Genomic DNA, 8,016 nt, shown 5'->3' on the forward strand with positions numbered 1-8,016 from the left:
GGGTATGTATATGATCCAGCACCTCATTACTCTGTATGAGGGTCAACATTCTGATCCAGGCCCGTTACATGATATCCTGAACGAGTTACTCCAGTACAGATGGAGAGGTCTAGGTACCGATTTAATTAGTGTCATTCTAGAACAGCGCCACAAGTATAGAACGTTCTTGAACCCGCATTTTGTTCATGTCTCACCCCCAGAAAGTAAACCCTTCTACATAGACAGACAGCATCCGTTACGAGAAGTCCACCCAGTCCAAGGGGCGGGTGGCGAAATGCAACGAGTGTTTGTATACACTCCAATTTCAAAGATGGAACTTCTCGAAATGAAGAAATTAATTCCCTGTCATGACAAAGATCCAGCGGGGTTCCATAGAGAATTAAAAGACATGCTCCGTATGGGAGAATACACTTACCCAGATGTCATTAAAATGTTAAAGGTTCTGCTACCCGCAGGGGTGTATGAAAAGTTAAAGGAAAAAGAATGGGAGGTGGGAGAGAAAAAGATCGATTGGACAGCTCTAGAAGCTGAAGACAAGGCACGAGTACCAGGTACCGGTCTTGGAGATAAATGTAAAGAATTACCAGAATTATTGATTCAAGTTTTACCCAGATTATTGACAACAAGAAAAGAAGACTGGGATGCAATCTCAGCCTGTAAACAGAAACAAGATGAGGATATTAGTGATTTTTATTCTAGATTCGAAAAATGTTTTAGTATTAATAGTGGTCTCAAGACAAGTAGTGAGTCATACCCTCACCTTTTTGTTACTAAATTAGTCGAGAATTCAAGTCCACAAATTAAAAATCGAGTTTTGAAAGTCGAAAGCACCTGGCAAGCCAATACTCCGTCCCAGATGCTCCAGATGCTCCAGTATCACCAGAATAGAATCAGAGAAGAGCAAGAACACGAAAGAAAACGTATGAAAGACACGAAAATGAAAGTGCTAGTTGCACAATCTATTCCTCAAGACAGTCAGAAGAAGGGTCCGAATCAAGCCAGTCATCCTGCGGCTCCCGTTAGAGGGAACTGCAATTATTGTAAACAGCCAGGTCATTTTATAAACGAGTGTGCAGTTCTGAAACACAACATAGCTACTGGTAAGACCAAAGAAAGACCACGTCCGCCAAGACAAGAACAAGTTTCACAGACTCCTCAGTCACAGAATGCACAACAGACAGTTACAGTACCGCAGCCTATTGCTGCAACACAGCACGTTACATCGCAGATGTACCAGTATGCACAGTCCGAGTATCCAGAGTACCAGTCATATTCATGAAACAGCCTAGAGAGGGAGGTAGGCTTGCCTCTCATCGAGATACCTGTAGACCAAGAAGGTCCCTATGTTCATAGTCAAGTATTAGGGAAAGACAGAAAGTTTTTGATCGATACAGGGGCAAGTAGGACCACAATTAGTCACGCCGAAGTTCCAGGGGCTCCGCTCTCAGGCTCAAGAAATGTTTCCCTTGGATTTTCAGGAAAACCCATAGTTAATGAGATATCAAAGCCAGTTACTCTAGAAGTAGGTCCATTGTCCCGTACTACTGATCTGTTACTTACTAAGTCATGTCCAGAAAATCTATTAGGAATTAAGACATTGAAAGAATTAGGTGCAGTTATTTGCTGTTCCCCAGAGGGAATACGTCTGTTCCTACGTGACTTTAAGGGTCACTATGTATTGCGAGATTTTGATTCCAGATTGTCTAATGTTCCGCAGCATTTATGGGCGCAAGGTCCAACTGATGTAGGTTACATGCAAATCACACCCTATCGTGTGACTCTCAAACCAGGTGTAGTGTTACCCCGAATCAGACAGTACAGATTGCCACCTGAGGCTGTAGCAGCCTTATCCAAAATTATTGACGAGCTCATGGCTCAGGGAGTAGTTGTAGAAACTGACTCCAATGTATGCAATTCTCCGATCATTCCAGTCATGAAACGTACTGATCCAAATGTACCCCCAGTATATCGATTAGTGATTGATTTACGCGAGCTTAACAAATGTATTATTCCTCAGTACCCAGTTGTTCCAGACATTTCTTCCCTGTTAACTGCCATTGATTCCGAAGCCATGTTTTTCACTGTTATTGACCTCAAGAATGCATTTTTTAGTGTTCCCATTCATCCGGACAGCCAGTTTCTTTTCGGATTTTGTTTAAATGGAAGGAGCTATATGTTTACACGCGCTCCTCAAGGTTTTACAGAAAGTCCTAGTATTTACAGTCAAGCACTCAAGAGACAACTAGACAACATTCACATGCCAACTGACACTGCCCTGCTCCAGTATGTCGATGATCTACTGATCACTGCCCGTTCTGAACGTGCTTGCGAGCGAGCATCACTTACAGTTCTGTATTTCCTAGCCGAGATGGGGCACAAGGTGTCACCTTCGAAGCTTCAATTCTGTGTCCAGCAAGTGGTATACTTAGGACACTTGCTGTCCAAGAGGGGTAGGCAGTTGACACCCGACCGTATCCAGCTAATAGCGAGTCTTCCCCAGCCCACAACCCAGAAGGAGGTACGTGCTTTTATCGGCCTTACTTCTTATTGTAGACAATGGATTCCCCAGTATGCGTTTCTAGCCAAGCCACTGATACAGTTAACGACACAGGAGGCAGCCGTATCGACTGTCCTCCCTTGGACATCTGAACATACACTTAGTTTCAATGAGTTAAAGAAAGCCCTATGTCAAGCTCCAGTTCTAGCTACACCGAACTACAGTAAGCCTTTTACACTTTTCGTTACAGAACGCGAAGGTACAGCATTATCTGTTCTTACACAAGATCAAGCAGGTCAATACAAGCCCTGTGCTTATTTTTCGAGCACATTAGATCCAGTCGCCCAGGCGTTGCCTGCGTGCCTCAAGTCAGTTGCAGCCACAGCACTGGCTATCAGACAAAGTGATTCCATAGTTTTAGGACATTTCCTGACAGTACAAGTCCCACATTCAGTAGAAGTTCTTTTAAACCGAACACAAACTCAGCACTTGACAATTGCACGTTTAACAGGTTATGAATTGACACTGTTCCAACCACACATAGAAATTAGACGCTGCAACGTCCTGAATCCTGCTACACTGTTACCATCAGTTAGTTCAAATCCAGACACACATGATTGTATGGAAGTAGTTAACATTACGACAAAGCCAAGACAAGACCTGACAGATATTCCGTTACCGGATCCTGACCTGACACTTTATGTGGACGGTTCATGTATGAGAACTAGTACAGGAGAACTAGTCGCCGCGTATGCAGTGACTACTGACACTGAAGTTATTGAAACACACCGTATTGATACCCTGTCCGCTCAAGCAGCAGAGCTAGTCGCTCTGACACAAGCCTGCATACACGCCAAGAACCTGAAAGTTAATGTTTACACAGATTCACGTTACGCATTCGGAGTTGTACATGACTTTGGAGTGCTCTGGCAGGAGAGAGGTTTCATGACTTCTCATGGAACCAAGATTCAGCATGGTCTCCTTATTCAAGCTCTGTTAGATGCCATACATTTACCGACATCTATTGCTATCATGAAGTGCAAAGCACATACGAAAGTTACTGACATTATTTCCCAAGGTAATGATTTAGCAGACCGCACAGCCAAGCTTACAGCACAGACTCCAGACATTCCAGTTAATCAGACACATATTCCAGATCCGACTACATGTATGACAGTTAAGGACCCTACTCAAGATGTCATAGATATTCAGTCACATGCTACTCCCGATGAAATCAAGAAATGGTCTGTACAAGGAGGGGTCCAGACAGATCAAGGATGGTTAACGAAGGGTAGAGCCACATGGTTTCTCCCCGATTCTATGGTTCAAGTCATCATCAATACCGCACATAGTCCAGCACATTTAGGAGAAAAAGCTATGTTAGACAGTATCCAGAACATTTGGTTTAACAAGCATTTACGAGCTGCAGCCAAGCAGAAAGTCCGTACCTGTATGATATGTTGTCAGTTTAATCCAGGTAAAAGTGTCCCGGTGGAACAAGGTGGTTTCCAGCCCCCTGACCACCCTTTTGAGGTCCTCCAGATGGATTATATTCAAATGGAGCGATGTCGAGGTTTCAAGTATGTCCTTGTAGTTGTATGCGCTTTGTCCAGATGGACAGAAGCATATCCAGTCCCAGATTACACAGCCGCGACCACTGCCAAGCAGTTGGTTCGTGAATTCTTCCCTAGATATGGACTCCCTAGAGTCGTATATTCTGACAACGGCCAACCATTCTCATCAGAACTCATGAGACACGTTTCCCTGTTGTTAGGGTACCAGTGGAGGTTCCATTGTGTACGCCATCCAGAAGCAGCTGGACTAGTCGAAAGGCATAATCAGACTCTGAAAATCCGTATAGCAAAAGTCTGTAAAGACAAGGGTGTGGACTGGTTAGTAGCTTTGCCAGTCGCTCTGTTTTACATGCGTATGGTCGCACATTCCAGATCAGGTCTGTCCCCGTATGAGGTCGTTTTCGGCCGCCCCCCCAATATGTGGGGTACTCCTAGACCCCGAAGTATTACCGATGTTTCATGTAATATGCTGACAGATTACCTAGCTTCCTTGATGTCTGCCCTCAACTCATGTCGTTCACAGGTTGCCGCCGCATTTCCAGACAATACCGAGGTGGCACCGCACGAGATCGTTCCAGGATCCTTGGTGATGATCAGAAATTTTGACAGATCAAGTCCGCTGGAACCACGTTGGAAGGAGCCACGTCAGGTCCTCTTGACCACCCGAACTGCCGTCAAGTTGGAAGGCAGGAAGGGGTGGGTTCATCTTTCTCATGTAAAACTTTTCAAAGGACCGAAATCAGTCTTCAAAAACACTTCCAAGAACATTTCCCAGGATTCGAAGGATTGCCAGAATATTGTTTTAAAGGACTGTCCCGCACCGGACATTATTACAACCCCTCCCTTGTTAGAGAAAACTCCGCAACAGGAGTATAAGTTAAAGCTCAGGTCTAATAAGTCAGTCAGTTTGATTGTATAAGTCCTCCCCTAGGTGAAACGGTTAGACTGTTTCTGACATGTATAAAATAGACCCCCATAGTGAGAGAGTCAGTCAAAGTTCACTTAAATGCATCGTTTTTCTAAGTTTCATATTGTTTCTTAGCATAATGATTTCCTGCACCAGTTATGCTTTCTATCTGTGTTTTCCAGTTCCTCATGTAAATATGTCTGCTCATGCTACAGTAGAGCACACGTTTAGTGATCTGCCTCCTCACGAATATTCATACCGCCTCGCCATGCGTAATAACACATTTATCCGTATGTTACATTATTCACACCAGACCAGCAATGCCACTAATTGTTGGGTGTGTGGTCGACTCCCCCCTTTTCAGACACCGAAGGGAGTTCTGCCACTCTTTCCTTATCCATTCTCACACAATGGTTCGTGTGGAGCATGGTCCACGTTAACGTCATCTTCAACAGATATGTCTTTTCTTAACAGTACATGTTACCCAGACAAGCAAGGTTTTCCCCACAGAACAGGTTTAGATCTAGAAAATGAAGTATATAATTTAGGAAATTATTCGTCGAATTTCATGGTCCTGAATGTTCAGTCTGATACTACTCCAGACTCACCCGCTATTTCAGTACTACCAGTCAAAGGCGAATTATGTGTCCGTAGTTATGGTTCTGTACATATAGGTCATAGTGAATGTACTACTGTTATCCAGTATAGTGACAGTAGGAAATCTATTTTTAAAGCTTCACGTCATTCTTATTTTGTTTGTGGTCAAACTGCATATGTTCGTCTGCCCCTCGATTGGGAGGGAACCTGTTACATTGCTTTCCTACTGCCACCTGTTTTTCTAGCCCCACCTGACTATCATAGGAATTCTTTCTTAGTACACACTAGACACAAGAGAAATCTCCCGATTGTCGATTATACTGAAACCGCCGCAGAGCAGTTCATTGATATAGATAAAGGAGTTTTCCCTTATTTAGGTACAGTTGTAAATAGTAAGCTAATCCGTAGGTTAACAAGAACCCTTGAAGCAGTAGTAGATGAGACTGCCTCCGCTCTAGGTAACTTAACTGAAGAACAATCCTTTATGAGAATTGTCGTTTTACAGAATCGTCTCGTCCTTGACGTCATACTGGCCGATAGGGGCGGGGCCTGTAGAATTCTCGGATCCAGTTGTTGCATTTTCATTCCAAATAACGCGCCGTCTGTTTATTCCGCTATAACCAGACTCCATAAAATTGCCCATCTGTTACACCAAGATCCAGGCACCTGGACATGGTCCGGTTGGTTCTGGAATATAATTTCTGCCTGGGGATGGAAAGTCCTGTCCTTTCTAGGTATTGCAGTAGCGATTATATTTAGCTGCTGCCTCTGTATACAATGTGGCCCTGCGATTTGCAGCATGTGTGCTACCTCTTGTATTCCTAGTCCCAAGCCCTGTTCTAAATCCCGTGCCAAAACAATTCGAGACGAGCAAATGGTACTGTATGAAATGATAGACGGTATCATGAATATTGATGTTTCCTGATGGAAACGTAGTGACAAGGAGGGAATGTGGAAAAGTAAATTTTGCCATGTTCTGTGTCCCTACGCCTCATCCATCATATGTTATGTGTGCATGACCAATATGCATATGTTATTCCCCATTTCTGATTAAAGACGCAATTACAGTTGTGTCCACCTCTAGTATGTTAGTTTCCAGTCCTCGTGAATACTACGAATATCAGGCCTATGTAAGTAATGTTGCCACGTTTCTCAGTGTGCACGTTATTCCATAATAAAGTCCCCGTTTCCAGGCCTCAAAAGGGCCCGGACATCAGATTCAGCTCCTGTCTCCTGAAAGCCTCGCTGAGGAGCAGTACAGCCCCCACCTGTATCCTCGACCTTTCACTTACTTCCTGCCTCGCAGTGCCCGGTGCAGCCCGGCCCTGCCTCCGAGTCTACCAAAAGTATGTTATAGTTCCTGCTATCAGTTCAGTCCTCCTCCTCTGCATTCCTAAGCTACTGAACTGCATCAATAGTTTCCATCATTGTCTAGCCTTCTCGTCTCCACGTTAGAGAAATACTGTATTTAATAGTCATTTAATATTCTTCACGCACTACATGTAGAATAATGCATGGTCCAGTCTTAGAATCAGGTTAGCCTCTCCCCTCATGACTTCTAGTTTATATCAACATGTTCCCTAAACATTAGATACCAGATAGGGTTTAGGTACATGTCGCTCCGACCCTCTAGACTCTAGTCTCTGCTCCTAGAACAGAGTTCGTAAGCCCCCAGCTTCTCCTAGTAACACGTCATTGCTAGTTTTCGCGCACCATTAGGTTAGAGGTCCCGGCTCCTTAGGTAGCCCCCTCCTATGTTTCCGCCCATTCATGACATATTCTGTTACGTTTGCATCACATGTCTAAGTAAACTCCCAGTTACACCTCTTTTTACTGTTATCTCTCGAGACTGTTACATGTCACGCCTTCTACTCCACCCACTGTTACGCCTACTGCAATGTAATGCTATGTGTTTGCGCTATGTATATAAGTTGATGTTTTGTTATTGAAAGTTGGCGCGCTCATCCCAGACCAAGCCCCAGCAGCTGCTGGGCCTCTTTTCCCCTGCTGGGCCCCAGTTGTCCTGCTGGGCCCTGTCATTCTGTTCCTATGCAGGTTGTCCTGATCCTGTCCTTATGCTGTAATAAACCTGCAGAAACTCCTACTACCTCGAATCTTGACTCTTATTTATTGAGCTATCTGTTATGCTATAAGTCTAGTCAAAAATAGGGTATTATTTATTTATTTACCACACCACTCACATTAGCAGAGGGCCAGTTGAAAGGTGTGGGCCCTGGGCAATTTCATACTTTGCCCATGCCTTTAAATGTCTTTGACTGGTTTGGTGTGTTACCCCCCACACCTTAGCACACCTGCCTGGCCAGAGCAGAAGACTATTTTCTCCGACCGAGGAGGGCGTGGCATTGTGCAACACATCAGAGATTGGGCACCTTGAAAATCACTTCCTGGTTTCCACGTGGGAGTTGAGAGTGTGTAAAAGC

Source organism: Lissotriton helveticus, chromosome 9, assembly GCF_964261635.1.
Source record: "Lissotriton helveticus chromosome 9, aLisHel1.1, whole genome shotgun sequence".
In the NCBI taxonomy this organism is placed as follows: Eukaryota; Metazoa; Chordata; class Amphibia; order Caudata; family Salamandridae; genus Lissotriton; species Lissotriton helveticus.